The sequence below is a fragment of the Saccopteryx bilineata genome, chromosome 3 (assembly GCF_036850765.1).
Source record: "Saccopteryx bilineata isolate mSacBil1 chromosome 3, mSacBil1_pri_phased_curated, whole genome shotgun sequence".
Classification (NCBI taxonomy): domain Eukaryota; kingdom Metazoa; phylum Chordata; class Mammalia; order Chiroptera; family Emballonuridae; genus Saccopteryx; species Saccopteryx bilineata.
In genome coordinates this window covers 14,826,374-14,851,841 of record NC_089492.1, presented here as the reverse complement: position 1 = coordinate 14,851,841, position 25,468 = coordinate 14,826,374, and the positions used below count along the sequence as shown (strand labels likewise).

At 40.6% G+C, this 25,468-nt stretch overlaps 1 non-coding gene and 1 pseudogene across 1 annotated transcript; both read right to left on the bottom strand.

Annotated features, from left to right (window-relative positions):
• Positions 1 to 15,686, bottom strand: part of LOC136329733 (metalloendopeptidase OMA1, mitochondrial pseudogene) — a 44,915-nt pseudogene extending 29,229 nt beyond the window's left edge.
• Positions 15,687 to 24,834: 9,148 nt separating this feature from the next.
• LOC136332719 (U6 spliceosomal RNA) lies at positions 24,835 to 24,939 on the bottom strand. Its single transcript, XR_010730878.1, has one exon. It is a non-coding gene; the product is annotated as a U6 spliceosomal RNA (small nuclear RNA).
• Positions 24,940 to 25,468: the final 529 nt, after the last annotated feature.

Below are 25,468 nucleotides of genomic sequence, written 5' to 3'. Positions count from 1 at the left end.
GTAGCATCCTCATATAGCCTCAAGAGTAGTCTAGAAAAGGCTGCCAGCCCTGCTGATAAGCAGGAGTGTCCCACTGCGTGGGGAAGTCAAATCAGGGACACCTGATCAATGTAAAGCAGGGGTCCCCAAACTACGGCCTGCGGGCCTGCATACAGCCCCCTGAGGCCATTTATCTGGCCCCCGCCGCACTTCCGGAAGGGGCATCTCTTTCATTGATGGTCAGTGAGAGGAGTACTGTATGTGGCAGCGCCGCAAAGCACTGCATCTCTCATGTACAGTACTACTTCCGGTGACGCGTGACGCACGCATCATGGCTCTGGAAGCGCGTCCTATCACTTGTTATGGCTAGCAGTGACAAATATGGAACCAGACATTGACCATCTCATTAGCCAAAAGCAGGCCCATAGTTCCCATTGAAATACTGGTCAGTTTGTTGATTTAAATTTACTTGTTCTTTATTTTAAATATTGTATTTGTTCCCATTTTGTTTTTTTACTTTAAAATAAGATATGTGCAGTGTGCATAGGAATTTGTTCATAGTTTTTTTTTTATAGTCTGGCCCTCCAACAGTCTGAGGGACAGTGAACTGGCCCCCTGTGTAAAAAGTTTGGGGACCCCTGACGTAGAGCTTGGGCTCTACTAGGACATAAATAATAAAAAGTATTGTGGAACTGTCATGTTGTGGAGAAAGAGAACTACCCATGTGTCTAGAGTTCATTTAAAATCATAATAGAGAATAAAGGGGTGGGGGTAGGGGGAGATATATTCAGTGGGACACTTGAATTTATGTAAACACAAATTAAAATCATAAATAATAATAAATAAAAAGACAAGGATCAAGTCTTAATCAAAACACCCAGTGAAGGTTGTCAGAGCTCCACTGTATAAATAAAATCATAAGAAGAATCACAGATGTCTTCCAGAAATTTTTCTCCTTACTCCACAGCAATGAGAAGCCCTCTAAGATTTGTAAATGGTAGGATTAGAGGAGACCCTGAAATCTCCTGGCTAACTCCCTGAATTTGATTCTCCTCAAAAATAGAACCTAAAACAAGGATTTTCATACCAGGGATTTATCTAAAGCATAATGTCAGGAATCAAGGGAAGGAACTCCAGAAGGGAGACGGTGAAAGAAGAAAAACCAGTAAGGGATGCAGAAACGAGTGGGTTATATATGACAGCGGAGGCTCCGTTAACCTTGGGATACACCAAGAGATGCTGAATAGAGTGTGGTCCCACCAACTGTGTGGAATCTGGGGCGGTTTCCCACACACTCTCCTCTTTATCCTCAGGATACATCTTAGTGCGTTAACTGCCAAGCACTTGGGCTTGATCTGAACTAGGAACCCTCGCTTCAGGAAAGGTCTTCGGGTGGAAAGACATGAGAAATATTGGCTTTGTCGGGGAGCCATGTGTAGGCAACCTCTTAGGTGGACCTAGTTTGATAGGATTAGAAAATATGATCCCCCCCCCCCCCCCCGCCCTTCAAAGTGTGAAACTAGCTTATTCTATCTGGGAGGCATCGCTGAAGACCCCCTGGAGGAAGCTGTGCATTTTAAATCGTTAGGGTTTATCCTTTGTCCTATCTTCAGTGAGTCTGCCTCCATGGTAAATCTGAAACATGCCCCAACTGTATCCTGCGGCCTGCTGAGAGGCTTGGCTTTTAAAAGCCAGGGTATCCTAATTGCAGTCAACAGGCTGCTTTGGAATGCCTATGGGGCTTGGGAAAGCACACTGCCGGCTTGTTATTTGTCTTCTCTGGGCTATACAGTATCAAGAAACAAGGCCCACCTTCCAAGGCTTCCATCTCTTTTGTTGCTCCAGATTGCAAATGACATCTTTGTGTGGGATGCATTAAGGTCCTTTGTGTCCCAGTATCAGCCGGAGGCCTGCTCAATGTACACCCTGGCAGCTCTCATTAGGAGGAATAATAGGCAACATGTTTTCTTAAGATTTGTTATCTTTTCTCACTCGGTCCCAGCCAACGTGTCTGCTGGGCATTTTCTGGGACCTGCTTTGGCGCAATAATGTGGAAGGCAGGAGAGCAGAGCGGCATTTGTTATGGGATCCCAGCTGTGAGCCTAACATCTGCTGAATATTCTGTAACTTCCTTTGAACATAATTAAATACAATCATCAGTTTCCCCCTTGGCCTCCCACCGTGGACCCCATTAGAAAAAGGGAAGAATCAGACTTCCAACCCACGTGGAAAGCACTGAACAATGAGTCTGATTCAACTTCAGTTCATCCATCCATTTCTGCGGAAGAAGCCTTTGAGTCATTAGTGTCCTGAAAATCTCTACTTTTCTTCCCTCCTTTTTTCCTTCCTTTTTTCCTGCCTTTTTTCCTTCCTTCCTTCCTTCCTTCCTTCCTTCCTTCCTTCCTTCCTTCCTTCCTTCCTTCCTTTCTTCTTTCCTTCCTTCCTTCCTTCCTTTCTTCCTTCCTTCCTTCCTTCTTTCCTTCCTTCCTCCTTCCCTTCCACCCTCCCCACTCTTTCCTCCTCTCTCTTTCACTCTCTCCCTCTCTTTTCTTTCTCTTTTATTTGGGCATGTACATGGTTCAGAAATCCTTATAATCTCTCTCTCTCTTTCATCCTTTCCTAAAACAAATAATTATTCAATACATTTCAGTACCCATGCAAGATGGACATCAGCCCTTCTGAGTCTAAGACGATCATGTATAATTTTGTTAACCAGTGTCACCCCAATACATTCAATAAACGGAAATAAAATAAAAGTATCATGTAAAACCATCTCAGACACATAGGAGCATGATTCCTGGGAAAGTACCACTTTTGGGGTCAAACATACCTGAATATAAATGCTTCTCAGCTGTTCCCTAATCATTCCACCTCCATTGGCCTCTTTTCCTCATCTATAAAAATCACTAATGCTATTCTTTTCTAACTCACAAGGTGGATGGAATGTATAAACCAGTTAGTAAACCCCAGCATATAAGACAACACCTTAGGGAATACCTTGAAAAGGATTGGAAACTGACAGCAAATAAAGGTTGCAAGAAAGAGTATATGACTGTTTGTGGTCAGGAGATATATTTCCATACTCATAGAAACATAATGTTTCAGAGCCAGAAAAGACCCTGTCACTCTAGGTAGGCTAGAAAAGAAACAAGCAATCTGCCAAATTGAGAACTGGAAGTTGGTTGAACTCCAGTCTCATGAGGGCTCTCCCAAGACTCCATCTACTCCATTGTTCTGCCGTGTCAATTTCAGAATCCAGGCAGTAGGTGCGCAGTAGAAGTGGAGACTTGCTCACACAGCAGTCACCCCCTTTCTCTCGTTCATTTCTGCACGTCTCCTTTCTCAGTAGAAGTTGAAAAAGAGAACTTCTTCCTTTTCCAGCCCCTCCAGAAGCTAGATCATAGTTATGGAATTAGCAGGGGGCTGATGGTATAGGAGGGGTGTGTTTGGTCACTTGCAATTTACAAACTATTCATTACAAAAGCACAAATACGAAGGGCACTCTATAATCTTTCTATAATCTTACTATCATATTTGTTTACATGCCTTTGAATATACACACACATCTCTATGAGCTCTCACACACACATACACATATACACATGATCATTTGTAAGTAATATTTTGTAATTTCTCATACAGTATTACAAATTTCATATACAATTTAAAATTCTTCTACACCATTATTTGGGCTACATGATAGTCTAATTGATGACAAAATGGGTATTTATTTAAGCGGCTTTCTATTGTTGATCATTTAGCTTATTTTTAATCTTTTATATTATAAACAGCACTTTCATGACCATCCACAAAGCTAGAGTTGGTTTTCTTTTCAAGGACATATTAATTTTCTCAAAACACTGCACTTATAATGACATTGCTTTGCTGAAAAGCCTAAAAATCAGAAGTCACTTTTGTAGAGTTTTATACTTTCCAAAGTGCTCTTATATTTAATGTTTCCTCAATCTCCAGAATTATCTTTTGAAGATTATTGAATAGCTATTATTAACTTTACATTTTAGATGAAGAAAACTGTTGATTATATATTTGACTGGCTTCTTAGGTGCTAAGCTAGTATGCGACATGTCATAGAGGCTTTTTTTGACTCTGAAGTCTAATAATATCTTGCGTCTTTCTTTTCGTACTATCGTCCTGCCTACCTGCTTGCTCCCTCCTCCTCTTTTTGCACAAAATGGCATACATTATCTCTTTCTTTGAGTTGTTTATAATTCACTTCAGGTAAGTGGCAAATAAATTGACATTTCCGTTACCTTGTGAAAAATGTAACCAGGGAAGAGTAACGAAGTGACTCTGAAATCAAACAAGAATATGATGGAAAACTTTATAGAAAACATAAAATTTAAGGAGAAGTACTCCATATACAGCACATAATTCTAATAGAGATGCTTCAATTTCCCTATAATCAATTGTAACCTCACTTTACCTCTACTCCTTTAGATTAACTATATTACATGCAAAGAAAGGGCAGAGTCTGTCCCGTCTCTGACTGTCAACCCCTAACCTCACTGTAAGCTCTTTCAACATACCCCCCTCCATTATGTCTGCGATTTAGACACTCAGACCAATGGAACAGAATAGAAAGTCCAGAAATAAAACCACATATATATGGTCAAATAATTTTTGATAAAGGGGCCAACAACACACAATGGAGAAAAGAAAGCCTCTTCAACAAATGGTGCTGGGAAAACTGGAAAGCCACATGTAGAAGAATGAAACTCGACTACAGTTTGTCCCCTTGTACTAAAATTAATTCAAAGTGGATGAAAGACCTAAATATAAGACCTGAAACAATAAAGTACATAGAGGAAGACATAGGTTCTAAACTCATGGACCTTGATTTTAAATAGCATTTTATGAATTTGACTCCAAAGGCAAGGGAAGTGAAGACAAAAATAAATGAATGGGACTATATCAGACTAAGAAGTTTTTGCTCAGCAAGAGAAACTGACAACAAAATAAACAGATAGCCAACTAAATGGGAAATGATATTTTCAAACAACAGCTCAGATAAGGGCCTAATATCCAAAATATACAAAGAACTCATAAAACTCAACAACAAACAAACAAACAATCCGATAAAAAAAATGGGAAGAGGACATGAACAGACACTTCTCTCAGGAAGAAATACAAATGGCCAACAGCTATATGAAAATATGCTCATCTTCATTAGCTATTAGAGAAATGCAAATCAAAACTGCAATGAGATACCACCTCACACCTGTTAGATTAGCTATTATTAACAAGACAGGTAATAGCAAATGTTGGAGAGGCTGTGGAGAAAAAGGAACCCTCATTCACTGTTGGTGGGAATGTAAAGTAGTACAACCATTATGGAAGAAAGTATGGTGGTTCCTCAAAAAACTGAAAATAGAACTACCTTATGATCCAGCAATCCCTCTACTGGGTATATACCCCCAAAACTCAGAAACATTGATATGTAAAGACACATGCAGTCCCATGTTCATCGCAGCATTGTTCACAGTGGCCAAACATGGAAACAGCCAAAAAACTCATCAATAGAAGACTGGATAAAGAAGATGTGGCACATATATACTATGAAATACTACTCAGCCATAAGAAATGATGACATTGGATCATTTACAACAAAATGGTGGGATCTTGATAACATTATACGAAGTGAAATAAGTAAATCAGAAAAAACCAAGAACTATATTATTTCATACGTAGGTGGGACATAAAAACGAGACTAAGAGACATTGATAAGAGTGTGGTGGTTACCGGGGGAGAGGAAAAGGGGGAGGGGGAGGGACACAAAGAAAACTAGATAGAAGGTGACGGAGGACAATCTGACTTTGGGTGATGGGTATGCAACATAACTGATTGACAAGATAACCTGGACATGTTTTCTTTGAACATATGTACCCTGATTTATTGATGTCACCCTAGTAAAATTAATTAAAAAAGAAAAGAAAAGCTTAAACCCTTATAAGCTTTTTTGTATATTCTGTAAAATTGTCTATTCCCTGATCACAATGAAAAAAACACTACATTGCCTACTAGTATAAGGTACTGTGCTTTGAACCAGGGTGACAGAAATATTTAAGATATGATCACTGCCAAGAGAACATCATTGTAAAAACAGTCCCCGGATAGTAGGATGGTACCCTTCTGAGAAAAGAGCCTTAGATGTGTCCCTTTTTCTTCTCTTCTGCATATTTCTCTCTTTGTAGCTTTCTGATGCAGGTGAGTATTAAATAACAATGGTCTTGAAGCTGAATTTTCTGAATCTCTTCAGAAGCTCAGAGAAGCTTCACAACTAGAACAAAGTATCAGGAAGTTGAAGAGATGCCACTCAGAGAAGAGACTGAACAAGTTTGGAGAAAGAAAGAATGTCTTTCAAATATACATTTGAGAGGCTCCCTGAGAAACTGTTGATTGACAAAGAAGTCCACTTTATGGGTTTTGCCCATAAAGATGCTTGGCAACACTGTTACTATTGGGAATGCTATTTAGCTTTATGTCAGTAGACTTCACTGTAATTAAAATCAATCAAGGCATTCAAAGGATTTTGGGAACCTCACCATCTTGGCATGAGATCAATGCAGTGGAGATAAGGCACTTTGGTTGACAACTAAGCCATACTCCTAGAAATATCACTCAAGAACTTGGAATTTTTGGCACTAGAAGCAAAAGTACTTAAATATATTGCTGAGGGCAATTTCCATAAACTGGAGCTTAATTGCCAAACCATGACTGAGGGCCAAAAGATAGGCAAGTTAGGCAGGTTATGAAAGTGTAAGTTGGCAAATATAAGTTTAAAGAATTAGCTACAGAAATTTTTCATGTTCTAGAGGACCAGACCTATCCAAAAAAAGAAATACATTTAATACTATAATACATACTTGTATTCATTATTTATTGTTTATAACAAAAGAACACAAATTTAAAGTATTAGAACAATATGGATTTATTATCCCAAAGTTTCTATGGATCAGGAGTCTGTGCACAGCTAGCTTATCAGGGTCTTCTGCAAAGCTGTAATCAAGTTGTCAACTGAGCTGTATTCTCATCTGGAGAAATGACTGGGGAAGTATCTACTTCCAAGCTCACATAGGTTTTTGGCAGAATGCATTTCCTTTATGAAGGACTGTTAGCCACAGCCTCTTTCTGGCTGTCAGCTGCAGGCTGTCCTCAGTTCCTAGAGGCTGCCATAGTTCCTTGACATGTGATTTCCCCCTACTCCCAACATGGCCTCTTAATATGTCACGCTAGCAAGGACAGTCTCTAGAGCCAGCTGGCTAGCAAGGTGGTGTCTAATATATTTCAACATAGTCATGGGAATGATGTCAGATTCCTCCCCTTTGCCATATTTTATTGATTAGAAGTAAATTGCAGGACCCTCCCTCTCTCAAGGAGAGGAAATTGCACAAAGCTGTGACCACCAGGAGCCAGAGATCATGGGTACCACCTCAGATCTGTCTGCCACTATAAGGAATAAACCATTCATAGTTGAATGGATACACTGAGCTCTAAACTCAAGAGTCATCTTAACCCTACACCTTACTCCAGGGGTCCCCAAACTTTTTACACAAGGGGCCAGTTCACTGTCCCTCAGACCATTGGAGGGCCGGACTATAAAAAAAACTATGAACAAATCCCTATGCACACTGCACATATCTTATTTTAAAGTAAAAAACAAAACGGGAACAAATACAATATTTAAAATAAAGAACAAGTAAATTTAAATCAACAAACTGACCAGCATTTCAATGGGAACTATGCTCCTCTCACTGACCACCAATGAAAGAGGTGCCCCTTCCGGAAGTGCTGCAAGGGCCGGATAAATGGCCTCAGGGGGCCGCATGTGGCCCGCGGGCCATAGTTTGGGAACCCCTGCCTTACTCTCTGGCTGTTTATCTTGGCTGGATGGTCCAAGAAGGCTTCACTCACATGTCTATTGATTAATGCTAACTGTGGTTTGATCTCTTTCTCTTCATGGTCCCAGTGTTTCAAGAATACAAGTGCAGAAGCTACAAAGCCTCTTAAGAAGTTGTACAAAATCATTTCCACTGCGTTCTACTGGGCAAGGTATATGATACAGCCAGCCCAAGTCAAGGGTTGGGAAAATAGACTTCTTGTGGGGAGGAACTACGAAGAACTTGAAATTGACTTTAATCCATCACTTTCTTACAGTTGAATTTAAAGACTGAGTCCTAAAGAGATTCCATTCAGACTCTGAACAAATATCAGAATAAAAGAGGAGCTGAAACGCAGCCTCGAGTGAGCCAAGGAAACTGTTTAAAAAAGCAAATATCCTCCTATTAATTAATCATTATAAAAATATTTTGTTGTGTTAGGTACACTCCACAAATATGAGGGTATCTCCTTAGCTTTTCCATCCTACCAACCTAGTTTTCTTTTAAACTCCCAACTTGGCTTGATATATAGATATGTATATGCTTATATACATAAAATAGATATAAACATATGTATTATTTACATATAAGTCTGCTGTTATTCACAGACTGTATATAAATATATTTCTGTGATGAAAAATATTTTAAAGTCTCAATCCAACTTCTTTATTGTGATTACATAAGAGAGGAAAATAATTTATATAAATATAGCCTGAAAGCCTTTCAAAAATTCCCTATGGTACACTGTTTGGCATCTCCCATCATTTGTTGATATGTTATGTATAATAAAGACCACACAGGATTTCTCCCTATATATATTTTTTAATTTACCAAAAAATTAAAGAAAAGTTGGGAAACTTCTTTTCCCAAACTTCAGTAAGTGTCGTGTTATCCTTCCTAGTTTCAACTGCCCTGGTCCTATATCCATCTTCTTACACTTCCTGGTACCTCTAAGAGTCATGTCAAAATACTCGGATGGACCTGGAAACTATTATGTTGAGTGAAATAAGCCAGGCAGAGAAAGAAAAATATCATATGACCTCACTCATCTGAGGAATCCAATGAGCAATGTGAACTGAGGAACGGAATAGAGGCAGAGGTGAATCAAAGGGACCAGAGGGAAAGCAGAAAGAGGAAAAGGGAATGAGAGGATGGGATCAGAGAAGGGAAAGAGGTTGGTGAAATTACATATACATAACACAGCGTTATAGAGAGGAAAAAAGCAAATCCTGGAGGGAAGGGGGGAAGGCACTGGGGGGAGGGGGACAAGGGGGATGTTGAGGGGAACACGGGGGTGGTGGGGATGTATTCAGTGGAACACTTGAATCTATGTAAACACAATAAATTTAAATAAAAAAAAAAAAAAACTTCAATCTGCATATCCTTTCCTTAAGAGTTAGGTAAGTAATCCTGTTAGACTAAAGAATATCATAAATTGCCATGAGATATAGAATAATGTTAACAGGAGATTAACAAAAAATAGAATCTAAATTTTTTTATGATCAATCATAAGGATTACACAAGCATTGACAAAGAGAGAGATTAAAGAATGATGGGATAATCAAGTCAATAATATTTTTTCTAGAGGGCTACAGCTGAGCCAGTGACCCCTTGCTCAAGCCAGAGACCTGAGGCTTCAAGCCAGCAACCTTTGGGCTCAAACCAGTAACCATGGGGTCATGTCTATGATCCCACACTCAAGCTGGTGACCTCATGCTCAAGCTGGTGTCCTTGTGCTCAAGCTGGTGAGCCTGCACTCAAGCAGGCACCTTGGGGTTTCAAACCTGAGTCCTCAGCGTCTCAGGTCAATGCTCTATCCACTGTGCCATCATCTGGTCGGGCCTCAAATCAATGATTTTGAGTTGTGTATATTACAGGCTTTTTGTTCACATGTGTGTCTGTTTTATTACTTCAATAAGCCATTAATTCACTCAAACAAATATTGTTGAACAGCTGCATTTTAATAGATCACATACCAAACACCATTCCAGATATGGGAGACATGTTGATGAACATCTCAGACATCAATCAAATTTTATATTTTCTCTTTAATTGAAAAAGAAAACTATTGGGTTATTCTAAATTGTACTTGGTTTTTTTCCACCTTTATTAATATAAATTATCTAAAGAGTAAATATCCTCAGTTTTAAAAGGGTGTACTCATGGAATTCAGTCCTCTCTCTAAGAGGTGTATTTTTTCAGATTTCCTTCCTGCCAAAAGGTATGGCTATAAACCCCAACTGGCCTTCTTGGCTCCACAGCAGAACACAGAAGTCATTGTGAAGAGATGAAGATGTAATGCAGAAGGAGAGAGAGCAGCACTGCACCGTGGGCACATATCAGTGCGATTTCCTGGTGGGAAGTGATTGGCAGCAGACATGGGCTGAATGTACTGTGCTGAAGACAGAGGAAACCTTCTTAAAACTTGTGAATTTCAAACGGAGAGTTCAGAGTAGTTGAAGATAGAAAATGAGAACTGAACTTTGAATGACTGCAAATTAAGGGACTGAGTATTCTCTGATCCTTTGGTATGTGTTCTAACACAGGAAAATAGCTAATGTAATACAAAAAGAATTGATGCTTAAAAAGATGTAGCAGAATGAGAAAAGTAGGAGAAGATAATGGGGTTTCAATTCTTAGTACTGAGCTATTTGAATTGTTATTTTATGTTACTTAAACTTAATTTGTGAATACATGTATTTAGGTTAACTTTATAGTAAATGATAAAATCCTCAATCTGTTGTGTGAAGCTCAGTCTAAAGTTAAAAACAAAATCTCTTTATGAAATATTCTGTATCTATACAGGTTAACTGAACCACATCAGCTTCTTTGAAACTCATCATTTAGGTTTGCTGGATAATGCACCAGGTGATTTTATATGAAATCTCACAACAGTACTAAGAGTTTGGAATTAATACTATTCCCCTTACAAATGAGGAACCTAGCTAATATAAGTGAAGTAAACTAACAAATACAGTATGGCAAATTAGCATTGGATCCAGATTCAAGCTCATCTTTTTCTTTTTTCATTTTTCTTCTTTTTCTAAATGAGAGGAGGGGATATAGAGAGACAGACTCCTACATGCATCCCAATTGAGACCCACCTGGCAACCCTCATCTGGCTTTGATGCTCTGCCCATCTAGGGCCAGGCTTGCAACCAAGCTATTTTTAGTGCCTGAGATGGAGGTTCCACGGAGCAATCCTCAGCTCCCAGGGCTGATGCTCTCGAATCAATCAAGCCAAGCCTGTGGGAGGGGAAGAAAGAGAGAGAGAAGAGAGAAGAGAGGAGTGCCGATTCCCAGTCACGGCACACACATACTTCTCCTGTGTGCCGTGACTGGGAATCGAACCCAGGATATCCACACGCTAGGCCAATAATCTACCACTGAGCCAACCGGCCAGGACCAAGTTCATCTTCTTAAGAGGTACAATCAAGATTCTAATTATCAGAGTGGACAAATGATCACCTATGGCATGCTATATTAACTCTAATTATTCCTGCATGGTATAATAAAAACAAAATACATATATTCTCACCAGTGAAAGTTATCAAGATGAACTAGTGGTTAGAAATAGCGGGGAGTCTGATTCTTTGTTAAGGTTTCTCCTAAAACATTGTGTTTAACCTGGAACGCATGGAGTGGGCAGGGTGGAATAACTAACTGGACTAGAAAAGTATTTCCTTGAGTGACAGCAAATACAATTAACTTAACAGAATGAGGTCTGGTCGTCCAGCAGGAGATATATATATTTATTCAGTCTTGTCTTCCCAATCTACTATTTGTGTTATCCTTTCTCTTCTCCAGCTTACTGATTTTTTTGATATTTTATATCAAAAGATACAAAACATTAAAAAATATGTAGAACATATTTGAATGGTTAAATAGTAACAATAAAACAAGCACCTATGTAGCCAATACCCAACCAAAAGTTGTGTGACCATCAAGTGATCTTACCTATTGCTTTTCTTCCCGCAAGAGCTAGCCCTGAGCCTGAATTCTGTTTCCATCAATTCTTAGGCTTCTCTCTAGTACCTCTTACTTATATATTTATACTTAATAAATTATATAGTCAAGGTTAGTATTTTTATCTTTTATGTAGGTAAGATAATAATATATGTTTATTTTATCTGTCATTATATATTTGAGATTCATCCCTGTTGATAATGGATAAATTCTTGTTTCCTGTGATCGCTATTTTATCTCATGGATACTTCAGAGTTTATTTAATCATTTAGCTGTGCTAAGCATTTAGAGTCTTTCCTAATATTTTCCTAATATTGACACTGTTGCTAGTGCCTGGTTCCTGCCTCTTTATTTTTCTTTTAGTGTTGTTTTTATCTATTTATTTTAAATATGTATTTATTGATTTGAGAGAGAGAGAGAGGAAGGGAGAGAGAGACAGAAACATCAATCTGTTCCTGTCTGTGCCCTGACTAGGGAATTGAACCTGCAACCTCTGCATATCAGGATGACACTCTAACCAATTGAGCTATTGGGCCAGAGCTGGTGCCTGCCTCTTGATCCAGAGCACCTATGCAAATTTACATAGGATGTGTACCGAAGAGAGAAACTGCTGTGTATTACAACAAAACATGTTGCAATTTACTAGATAATTCCACTTTCTCCCCAAAGCAGTTGTACCAATTTATTCTCCCACCAGCAGTGAATAATGGTCCCCACTGATGCACATTCTCATCAAAATTTTACATAACCCAGCTGCATAATTTTACCAAACTAGTCTGCAGAAAACACTGGCTTTGTGATTACATTTGTATTTCTCTGAAAATGCAATTGAACAACATTCCATATGTTCATGATCATTTGTGTTTCTCCTTCTAATGGCCCATCTGTGTCTCTTCTCTTTTTATTGTATTTTCATTTCATTCTCTTTTATAAATAGGAATTCCTTTTATATTCTAAGTGTATTAAAAAATAGCTTCCTCCTTCGTGCAGCTTATCTTTTTCACCCCGTTTGTGGTATCTTTTAATGATTGAGTCTTTGGCTTTAATTGTAATGTGGTTTAATGTCTCAGAATTTTTCCTTGTTTTGTATTTGTATGTCCATTATACTGTAATTCCTGTAAATAACAGTTCAGGGGGGTTGTTCTTGGCTTGTCAAATTCTGCTTTTCTATCATGTGGGAGGTATTGATATCAATGGAGCCTACTTCAACTCAGTCTCCAAGTTGCTTTTTTTAAATTTAGAAATTAAATTTAATGGGGTGACATTGATCAATAAGAGTTCATAGGCTTCAGGCCCTGGCCGGTTGGCTCAGTGGTAGAGCGTCGGCCTGGCGTGCAGAAGTCCCGGGTTCGATTCCTGGCCAGGGCACATAGGAGAAGCGCCCATTTGCTTCTCCACCCCTCCCCCTCTCCTTCCTCTCTGTCTCTCTCTTCCCCTCCCGCAGCCGAGGCTCCACTGGAGCAAAGATGGCCCGGGCGCTGGGGATGGCTCCTTGGCCTCTGCCCCAGGCACTAGAGTGGCTCTGGTCGCAACAGAGTGACGCCCCAGAGGGGCAGAGCATCGCCCCCTGGTGGGCAGAGCGTCGCCCCTGGTGGGCGTGCCGGGTGGATCCTGGTCAGGTGCATGCGGGAGTCTGTCTGACTGTCTCTCCCCGTTTCTAGTTTCAGAAAAATACAAAAAAAAAACAAAAAAAAAAACAAAAAGAGTCCATAGGCTTCAGGTGATCATCTCTATAGCATTTGAGCTGTTGATTGTGTTGTGTGCCCATCACACAAAGTCAAATCATTTTCTGTCACTATATATTTGTCCCTCTTTGCTCCCCTTTCCAACAGCCCCCTCTCCCTGTGATAGACATAGATAAAAGTAAAGTGGTTACCAATCTTCAAGTTTAAATCCTTCTCTTAAGTTGTTCTGCTTCACTTTCCTGTCTGAATCTTTTTGGAAAAATATTAACATAACTAATTAAAATTATTCTCAATACCTCCAAAGCCTAAATTTTTTTAAATTTATTTTTTATTTTTCTTAAGTGAGAAACAGAGAGGCAGAGAGACAGATTCTTGCATGCACCCCAACGGAGATCCACCCAACAAGCTCCCTATGGGGCAATGTTCTGCTCATCTGAGGCTGTTGCTCTGTTGCTCAGCAACCAAGCTATTTTATTGCCTGAGGCAGAGGCCATGGAGCCATCCTCAGTGCTCAGGGCCAACTTGCTTCAACTGAGCCATGGCTGTGGGAGAAGAGAGAGAGAGAAGGGAGAAGGGGAAGGGTGGTGAAGCAGGTGGGTGCTTTTCCTATTTGCCCTGACCAGAAATGAAACTCAGGACAGCCACATGCTGAGCCGATGCTCTACCACTAAGCAAACCAGCCAGGGCTCCAAAGCCTAAATTTTAAGAATTATAGCATATTATCTTAAATATCAGCTTTTTCCTACCAACGTGAACCCACATACAGCACAATTCCTGAAAGATCAGGAACATTGGAGTTCTTTCTGCTTGTCAACTGATTCTAGTCTCACATTGTAACTATCAGGCTCTGTGAGTTCCTTCATCTCAACTCTGGAGAAATATTTTATTGACAGAGAGAGAGAGAGATTTTCTTTCTAATCCTACACAGAATATATTCTGTTGTAGCCAGAACTATATCAATATACAACCATTTGCTCTGATTTTTAAACACACTTGAATGATCTGTCTACCTTAAAAATGGAACAATTAAAGATATTTTGATGTTTTTATTCAGCCATGAAATATGGCTCTTAGCCCAGGCTTGCTCTTAACCACAAAACCTCCCACCAAACAATAAATGCAGAAATATTTGCAATCCTAATCAAATATATAAATAATCTTCTAAATATTATTTTCTTTTTATGAAGTAAAAAATCAGTGTTCTGCAGAAATCTTTGGATTGAAATTGAGGAGATGTGTCTTTCAACCTTAGCTCTCATGTCAGAATCACCCTCTGTGCCACAGTTTCTCATCTACTAAATGTGGGTATTGAATTAACAGTGTCAAAGTTTTGTTGTTGGTTGTTGTTGCTTTGAATAGATCCCACATTTTTCATTGATCATTCTGTATATGTCCTAATTGGTGATGCAGATTTATTGCTGGAGGAGGGGCACTATATCCCCTAAAATCCTTGGTATTGCCAAATAGGTTTGGAAGCAGTACACCAGGTTGACTAAATATAACCAAACCTGATATCTTACTCTCGACATTGATCTTGTTTATTTTACCCCATGGAAGGAAACAAACTTAATCCTGTCCAACTGTACTTTCCACCCATATTTTCATTGCCAGTGAGCCCAGGCAAAACTTACAGCACTATTTCAGTTTAAGCTAGTCTGGCTTTGACTACATATTGGTATACCAACTTTCAGATTCACTTTCAAGAAAGAAAGTTATTTTGATTAAAAGATGTTTGAATTTAGACCTTTGCAATAATGGTGTTTTCTTTCCCCTTCTACCTAGGTATATATAACAAATTCTCAAGTACAAGACAGAAACATAATTCTAAAGTTCTTTTTTCTTTTAGTTGAATTTACTGGGGTGACACCGGTTAACAACATTATGCAGGTTTCAGGTGCATGATTCTACAGCACATCTTCTGTGGACTGTATTGTGTGTGCACCACCTTTTCCCAGTCGAGTCCCTGTCCATCACCATCTGTCCTCCCTCTATCCTCCTCCGCCTCCTCCCAAGCTCCTCCTTCCTCAGTCACCGCACTGTTGGCCATGTCCATGAATGTTTTCTCTTTTTTTTGCTCAATCCCACTCTCCTCACCCAGCCCTCCTTCCCAACAGCTGTCAACTTGCTCTTTATCTGTGAATCTGTGTCTGTTTAGCATGTTAGTTCATTTTGTTCATTAGATTCCACGTATGAGTGAAATCATATGGCACTTGTTTCTCTCTGACTGCCTTATTTCCATTTACAAAGCGCTCTCCAGGTCCATCCATGCCGTTGCAAAGGGTAAGATTTCCTTCTTTTTTATGAACGACTAGTATTCCACTGTGTAAATGTACCACTGCTTTTTAACCCACTCATCTACTCATGGACACTTGGGCTGCTTCCAAATCTCAAGTCCTTTTTTCGATATGTAAAGGACAATACATGAGCGCTTACTGTGGGAGAAGAACGATGACTGCTTCAGTCATTCATCTAAAATTCTTGTTGATTAATTTACGAGAAATATATCAGGCTAGCTTTTGTCCCAGCTATTATAAAACTTAGATTCTAATGGCAAAGGAAATAAACAGTTTTAGTAGGAATTATCACTCAGTTTAGAGGTGTCTAAGAGATATAACTTCATTTTTAATAGCTTAATATTTGTTTCTAAGCCCCCATTCTCTTGGGCAAATGTAACTTCAGTCTTCCTGAAGATTTCCTGTCTCTGGGGTTATGTCACTGATCTTGGGTCATTGTAGAGGCGCCACCATGGTCTGCAGCCCTGATATAGGTAGCCCTAGAATCACCCTTGTCTGAGTGGCATGCCTCCTTCAGACCTTGTAGCCCTAGAATCACCCTTGTCTGAGTGGCATGCCTCCTTCAGGCCTTATAGCCCTAGAATCACCCCTGTCTGAGTGGCATGCCTCCTTCAGGCCTTGTAGCCCTAGAATCACCCCTGTCTGAGTGGCATGCCTCCTTCAGGCCTTGTAGCCCTAGAATCACCCCTGTCTGAGTGGCATGCCTCCTTCAGGCCTTGTAGCCCTAGAATCACCCTTGTCTGAGTGGCATGCCTCCTTCAGACCTTGTAGCCCTAGAATCACCCCTGTCTGAGTGGCATGCCTCCTTCAGGCCTTGTAGCCCTAGAATCACCCTTGTCTGAGTGGCATGCCTCCTTCAGGCCTTGTAGCCCTAGAATCACCCTTGTCTGAGTGGCATGCCTCCTTCAGGCCTTGTAGCCCTAGAATCACCCTTGTCTGAGTGGCATGCCTCCTTCAGGTCTTGTAGTTTTCTCTGTTGTTTCTGTGCTATGTTTGGGGCAAAGTAATCTTTTAATAGAGTTCCCATTTGCTGAATCTTTCTGTACAATCATTTTATCCATTGGGTCTTTCCTGCTAGAAAGTGGTGCCCTGACAGCTCCTCTTCCCACTATTATCTTTCCCCACACAAGGCCTGAGAGGTAGGTAGGGTGGCTGGAATTTCTTCCTATTCTTAGATAAATTTTTCCTATTTTCTGTTTCCAGCCCAGGCACCCATTTTCTGAAGAGATCAGGTTTAAACCTGAGATTTAAAGAAAGAAGCAGTTCCTGATCATGCACAGATTGAAAGAAAAACATTTTTGAGTGGGTTCACCATGGCTTGGCTCTGTTTCAAATACTGTACTAAATATAGTACTTCAATTATTTCTCCCAATAACCCCAGAAGATAAGCACTTCTGATTTTATTGATAAAAATTAAGGTTCAGTCTGACCTGTGGTGGCACAGTGGATAAAGCGTTGACAGGAATTCTGAGGTCGCCAGTTCAAAACCCCAGGCTTGCCCATTAAGGCACATATGAGAAACAACTACAAGTTGATGCTTCCCACTCCCTTCCTCTCCCTGCCTTTTTCTCACTCCATCTTCTTTCTAAAATCAAGAAATAAAATCTTAAAAAAATAAAGTTTATATTGATGGGTAATATTAAATGTCCTCAGCTGATATATTTAAATTTTTAAACTGGCCCTGGTTGGTGGCTCAGCGGTAGAGCATTGGCCCGGTGTGTAAAAGTCCAGGTTTGATTCCCAGCCAAGGCACACAGGAGAAGCGCCCATCTGCTTCTCCACCCTTCCCCCTCTTCTTTCTCTTTGTCTCTCTCTTTCCCCGCAGCCAAGGCTCCATTGGAATAAAGCTGGCCTGGGCACTGAGGATGCCTTCATGGCCACTGCCTCAGGTGCTAGAATGGTTACAGTTGCAGTGGAGCAATGGCCCAGATGGGCAGAGCATCACCCCCTGGTGGGTATACCAGGTGGGTCCTGGTCAGGTGCATGTGGAGTCTGTCTGTCTACCACCCCCCACCCTCCACCCTCACTTCTCACTTTGGAAAAAAAAAATGTTTTTTAAATTTTGGTACCTCATAAGATTGAAGAGAGAAAATGTGAGATAGAATATGCTGGGGGACTTGAGCTTGGAGGAGAGGAAGAGATGCCATGAGTGAGTCCAGAAGAATCAAAAAGGAACAGCTGGATAAAAAGTTGAAAGAAAAACTTCAGGTTAAGAAGATATTGAGCGTGAAAACCCTTGTATGATAAAAAGGTGAAATTTTTGCCAACTCGAGTGAATGTGGGAGTTATAACATTGAGTGCACATGTGAGAGCACAGGGCTATGGAATGAGCGGTGGAAGAAGGAATCGTCTGAGTCATTGGCAGCAGTGGAAACAATTTGTTCCTTGGCACTTGCATCTGGGAAGCTCCAACCTCCTTACTGCCAAGCAGCTTATGGGAGGTAACCTTATCTCCCCAGCTCCAGATCACTAGTCCAAATTTTAATGTGTCTTAATTAGTTGGCAATCTTGGTAAAATGTGGACTCTCACTTAGTAGATCTGGGTTAAGTACTGAGATTCTGCATATTTACCAAGCACCCAGGTGGTGCCAACATGGCCCGTCTGGGGACTACCCTCACAGGAGCAGGACTCCAGTCAATAAATCATTTAAGGGAACTGTTACAAGTGTTAGGAAACTTGACATTGAAGTAATGTTTTGACTCCAAAAGTCCTGTGAACCGAGGTAGCAGGTCTCATTATGGAAATTAAATAAATCATAGATCAAGTTCAAGAGTTTTAAAGTTGATAGGGCCCTTACAAATAGTTTAACAGATTAACGAAGATTAATAAGGATGGTCCAGGTAATCAGTAACAAGTCATGGCTGTGCAACTTTCATTGTGTTCTAGACTGTTACCAAGAAGGTGACATTCAAGGTGTGATTCAAGAAGGCTAAATACCTGGAGAAGGGATTATGGAATTGTATAAGGACAAAAGATCGATGACATCCCTGACACTTTCCATAGAGCTGATTATAAATGTAGAATCATTACAGTAATCTGATTACAACACTATTGCATTTTCCTCTCTGATTCTGAAGGCCTCAGTATATCACTTTTTATGATAGAGATCTCACTTTAGAAAAGAGATATGACATCCCTACTTTCCTGTTTTGGCAAGCCACCCATAGTGCTCTCTATTAGAGAAGGAAATTTAACATGAGATAACAAGCCTCCACTTGGCTGTGCTTATCTGTCAGATTCTTTCTCATACACACCCTTTGTAGTGGTTGACTATATCATAGCCTCAAGCCTCTATCACTCCGCCCCTTAATTAGATGGGAAAATTGACTTGCATGTAAGAGATTGTACAGGATCTTACACGAAGAGGTGTGTGTGTGTGTGTGTGTGTGTGTATGTGTATGTGCGCATTTCTGCCTACCTATCTACGTATCTATAGACTTATCTGTATATTTCAATATCTATATATAAATATATAAGACATTTTATAAAGAAGGCTCTGGAATATGAATTAGATCACAATAAATCAAGAGAGGTGACTGGGCAATTTTTCAGGGTTGGGTTAGAGAAAAGGGATTTTTCTGAGGGGCTTTTATCAGAGATTCAGATATAGGGTTGAGCCTGTTTTCCCAGAGAGGGGTGGAGAAAATAAACTCCTCACTACTCAAGTCTATTCTGAATGCTCCTCAGCTTTGGTTACTTGAAAAGGATCTGACCTCAGGACTGGGATTTCAAAGTACAGGAAAAGGAACTTGCTTTCCCATACTTCCTCTCCTATTACCCACACTACCCTTTCATCTCACATTAAGAAACAAATTGCAAATGCCAACACCCCTGTTGATAGCTGACTTGCTTTACTTCAAAGAATCAATTTAACTTAGTCCTTCCGAATTTATCAAGGAGTACAATGTGCTCGTTGCTCTCTTAGCTACCATGGAATAAGAGTCACTAAGATATGCTCTTGGCCTTGGTTCTCCCAAAGCTAAGCTCAAGGCAAGGGTAAAAGCACCAACACCCCTTTTGGGGGCAGGGTGCAAGTTCAGTGGATATATATTAAAAATAAAAATAGAACTGAAGCAGGAAAAGATGAGAAACAATTCATTGCGTCACTCTGCTGACAGTTTCTTAGAATAAATAAAGAGTCTCACAGAGAAACCATTGGATGCTACAAATATTGTTTTCTAACACATAGTATGTTTCCTGGAGGGGTGACATATATAGTGCATCTCAGAGTGGTTCACAGAAGGAAGAAGGAAGGGGAATCAATCAGCCTGGCTCCCCTCCATCTCCTGCTGCACATCAGTCACCACATAGGATTTACCCCGTGGAGGTCTGATTCCTTCCCATACTCAGTTCATACCATCTGTGCCCACAGTTCTTCCCTCAGTGCCCACTCAGGAAGGCAGATGCCACGTTCACTAGTAAGTCATTTCATCCAACTCCAGAGAAGAAGATCGCATTAGCATGAATAGAGCTCAGCCTGAAGCTTCAAATTAGACTCTATCCAGCAGATTCATGAAGCTCAGTTCAGGTGCTGGAGAAAGAGACAGGGCTTACAGTCTGACCTGGGAGGCAGGTGATAATATTGGAATAGGTATGCAGTCAAGAAGAACATTCAAGGTGGAGCAAAAGGCTTGCGTTTAACACAGTGGAGTTCTTTCTGTACCACATGCCTTCCAAAACATCTGGTTGCTACATTACAGTATGAGGTATCTGTTTAATTTACCTAACTATCTATGTATCTATTCATTATTCTTTTATTCTGAGAAAATGAAGATACCTTTACTCTTTCCCAAAAATAAAAATTGCAAGCCCAATCAGATACAGAACTTCCTTTAATATATTAGCTGGTTGTCATATGCTAGGGACCTAAGGTTCTTCAAAGAGCTACAGTATCTGCTACTTACCTATAGGAATAAGTGAATCTAGAATCAAGGTATGATTTAAGAGTGTGTCTGGAATCCAGTGACCCAAGGCTGTGTGAACACTCTGGCTACGAGATGGCACCAAAGCTCTAGGAACCTCATGTTATTCACCATTTGTGTAAATGGGGATACAGGACCTAAGTGACCAGGTGATAGAGTACCCATTGACCACAGAAATAAAAGTGTTTGAATACCTAAAAGCCTTATAAACTTGCAAGAGACTAACTTGATTTCAGGTGTGCTGCATTTCCCTCCCTGGCTCCATCTGATTCCTCAGTGCCCACTCAGGAAGAGCCACTAAGAACAACCCATGACCTGTCCTATGAGGGCATCACTTGGAATAAATGGGATTAACGTAAATTTATAGCTAAGTTCAGAAAATCCAGAGTATGGAGGCCATAGCACCTTGACAGGGGACTCCGTCTCCTCAGTGGGGAAGTCATTTTTGCGTCAGTGTTCTGGGGAAAGCTAGAATCCTCAAATAGGAAACTGGCTCTATGATGTCAAGCTATTCATGGACCACGGGCAAGAAAATAGGAAAACATGGAGGTAGTTAAACATCCAGGAATGTGTTCCCTTGTTCTAGCCAACTAGGTTTGCCATGTGGAAGATGACCAGGACCTAGCAAGTGGGATAGATCCAGACAGAAGCCAACATGCTAGAGATAAAGTAAAGGTATTTATACTCAGAGCGCTCTCTGGCTTTTCTTTTCTATAGTTATCATTCCTTTCAGTCAGGCCTAAGAAAAATCAAGAAATCCATCACAATTATTGGTCTACAAAAAACCAGAGGACGAGCTTGGTAAAGCAGACAAAGGATAGAGATACCCACATCCCACATCTTCCCTGCTTCAATTAAACACAGGCTGATCCCTTAAAGCTGGGGTAAAGTTTATTCTGCTAAGGGGTAAGCAGCCCTCAATGTGTATCGGGAAGACAGTCAGAATCAGGAGCCCACTGAAAGCTCTTTCTTTTCCCTTCTGAATTGAAAGACATCCCCCATGGCATCAACCTTAGCCTTTTACAAGAATTTATCTCATAAAGGCAATAAAGAAGTTTGTTTTGGGCCCTGGCCATTGACTAAAACATAATTACCTCAGCAGATAAACCACTGTGGATTTGCCAGGAAGTCATATAAAGGATAGCAATCAAAGGGCAATGAAAGATGTGTTGTATTTTTTTCCTTTACATATAGCAGAGTTGGAAAGATATCTATGTATGGAAGTCCAAAAGCTGTGAAGCTCTGCTCAGGGTCTCTGATGTCAAATTGTGCAATCCCGATTCTACTTCACTAGCCTCTTACATTTTTGAAATCTGCAGAACACTTGCGTGATCTCACCCAAGTCTCACCACAGCTTGTCATGACACCCATTTGTCAGAGGAGTGAACCAAAGTTAAGGATGACTTGTCAAAGTCGTGTAACTCGTGCAGACAGACAGAACCAAAGCCCAAGCCTTCTGATCCTGGAGCATGTGACTTCCACATTTGTAAGAGCTATGTCTACAGTAGTGACTGGATGGAGGATAAGAGATAAGACCAAAATCTGGGCAGCCACTTAACAGACAACCATCCCCTAATGTTCTCTTAGAGATTCGCAAGGGGTGCATTCTCCAAGCAATCTTTCCCCACTCACTAGAAACAGTGACATACATGAAAGAAAAAAGAGCACAAAAGACCTATAACAGAAATCCACATACTGACAACGAATCCAGAACCCATTGTACGTGGTTGAGACCCTTGTCTAGAGTAGATTAGAGATACCATGTCATCACCCACTCCTCTGCTTCTAGATCCTCATGCACTGACAGGGAGTGACAAGATCTAGGAAATGGGCTGCTTTCAGAGTCTCTTTTCAATCTGGAATGAGTACTGTACAAGTCCGGACCAGATGCGTTGTGAGAGATCAAGGTGGGGAACGGAGAAAGGGAGTGTATTACTGTCCAGCCGCAGCAAGTTCAGTGATTGGCTGCCATCTGTTGGGGCCCTGCTCCAGCCGAGCTGTGCTGATGTGCTGGCATACTGCACACCCACAAAGCATTTCCTGACACCTGCTGAGGATCTTGGAAGCAGAGCAGAACAGGAACATGTTCGTGGATTAGTCTGAGCCAGTGCCTGACCATGACATTTTTGCTGAAGGGACCTAGATGCCATGCAAAGACTCTTTAAGGGCCCTTGGCTCTGGCTCAATGCCAAGCAGCAAAGGATGCAAATGTTTTATAGTAGTTGGAGTAGATAGTATCTTTCTGGTAAAAAAAAAAAAGAAAAAGAAAAAAAAAGGAAAGAAAAAAAAGAAATTTTGGCAGATCCAGCAACCCACAGAATCTCAGAACAATGTCCTGTTAACCAGATAATTCCCAACCACGTGCTAGCTCTGGCAGGGACTGAAGTCAATGACATCTAGTTCCCCGCTTTTAAGTCCCTCACCTGTCTTTGGGAATTGAGTTCATTGAGTTCGTCAACCTTGGTGAGCTGGGATTAACACATTTATGGTTTTATTTTAATTTAGTTTTGAAGAAGATCATGCTTGGAACCTAGCGTCAACCGTATAGAAGGTAATAAGTAAAAAAAAAAAAATGCAGGAACTTATTTTTTAGATGCAGAATTACAGGCTCTTAGGTGTGAGACTATTCACAAAGGATCTAGACTAGTGAGTTTTAACCTTTTTTCATCTCATGGCACACATAAACTACTTACTAAAATTATGCAGCACGCCAAAAAATATTTTACATTTTTTGCCGATATGAGAAAATATATAGGTATAATTTTGGTTTACTCATACCAGATGGTTATGGTTGTCTTGGCTGTTGTGATTTTTTTATTTGAAAATCTAAGAGAAAAGAGGTCAGTGTCCCTGACTAAATAGTCAGGTATTGTATGTTTTAAAAATTCTTGCAGTGCGCCAGTTGAAACTCGTTGTTCTAGACCACTGGGGATAGAGCTAACACCCAGAGTTACTTGTCCAGGGTGTTTGTTATGCACCAGGCACTGCAAAACATTTCACCAAATATTCTCTTAAAAGGTCATCATAATCCATGTACTTCTACAAATGAGTAATACGAGAATTAGAGAAGTGAACGGATTTGTCTAAATGACGGTAAGTGGCAGCGATGAGTCTCAGTCCCAAGACATGAATTGAACCAGTCATCCTTGACTCGGTGTGCATTGTAACTTGGAGCGTCAGAGCAGTCATTCAGCTGACCACTTGTCAAGGCAGCAGTGTTAGAGCGCTGCGGTCCCGTAAGTGATCCGTCACGAAGCAAAAGTAATACTTTTTAAAAGGGAGAAAAAGAAACAGAGAAAATCTTTCTCTCTTTCTCTCTCTCTCTCTCTCTCTCTCTCTCTCTCTCTCTCAGCATCCTCAAGCTAGCTGGCCTAACTAATCATTAAGTGAAAAAACAAAAAAGGCATATTCCACTTATTGGAATTATATTTTTCAACCTGTTTCAGTATTTTTTCCTAGTTTTGTTTCATTGAAACTTTTCTAATTTTTATGTGATGTAAGATGAGAGCATCTCCCATTTTAGAGCACTTCCTTATTTTAGCTCCTGGATCACTGTTTGAAAGCTTAGCCTACGTGTTATGGCTCCTCCACTAAATAACCCTCCCCTTCTTTTCCCTTCCCCCTCTGATCTAGTGCATCACTCTATGCCTGGTTTAGGACTCCTTGTTACGTACACTCATCCTCCTTCTCATTCTGATCTTGTACCGCCCCATGAGTGGGAGAATACAGCCAGCCTCTCTGAATGTTACCTTTTGAACTCACATATCTCACCTTCTGAGCTCTGAGTCTTTGCTTTGTCTAATCCCTGTTGATACAATAATAATTAGGCCTTTCCCTAGCTGCTATTCCATCATCTCTTCCAGTGAAAACCCCACACATCTATCAAACTGCATCACAAATACTGTCTTCCATACGCAGCATTTCTTCTCTCCTATTCCCAAGACTGGATTTTTCTTTCTTCCCTCTGGGAATTCCCATAGCACTTTTCCTCCTTTTATGAAAGACCAAAACTCAGGTTTCCCAAGAAGCAGACTCTGTAAATTAGCATAAAGGAATTATTTTTTTTCATAATTTAAATTTTGTGGGTTGGAAAATATGGAACACTTCGCGAATTTGCATGCCATCCTTGTTCAGGGGCCATGCTCATCTTCCCTGCATCCTTCCAGTTTCGGTACATGTACTGCCAAAGCGAATTTTATTGAAGAGTTCTCTAGGGATCAACAGATCTGGGAAAGCGAAGGGAGCGGGATTGCGCAAAGGCAAAGTGAGGCTGCCCTACTGGATCTCCAAGGGCCATGGCCGACCGCGCGGGGAGCTCTGAGCTGGGATGGCCCTCCAGAATCATTCTGAAGCATTTCAAACGGGTTACGGCCTTTCCATATCTCTCTCTCTCTCCACCAGTCATTGGCCATGAGGACCTAGGGCAAGGGCCAAGGGCACTAGCCAATAAAGAGGATTTAGCTGTGAACTGTCAGCTCTCAACACTCCTGGGGGAAGTACTACTTCTTCCGGAAAAGGATGGGGGCAGAGGTAGAAACGTGAATCACACACAACAGTCTCCACTGCATGAGCTTCTAAGGCACCTGGCATCCTCTGCTTTGTACATCATGTCTTTACCTTCTGGAAAGTGTCTTAAAGGATTTCTTGAATTCCTTGCAGCTGTGACTATCGTCCGTAAGAGTTGCTGTATAAGTAATTTGCTGAGGTGAACTTACTTTGTGTT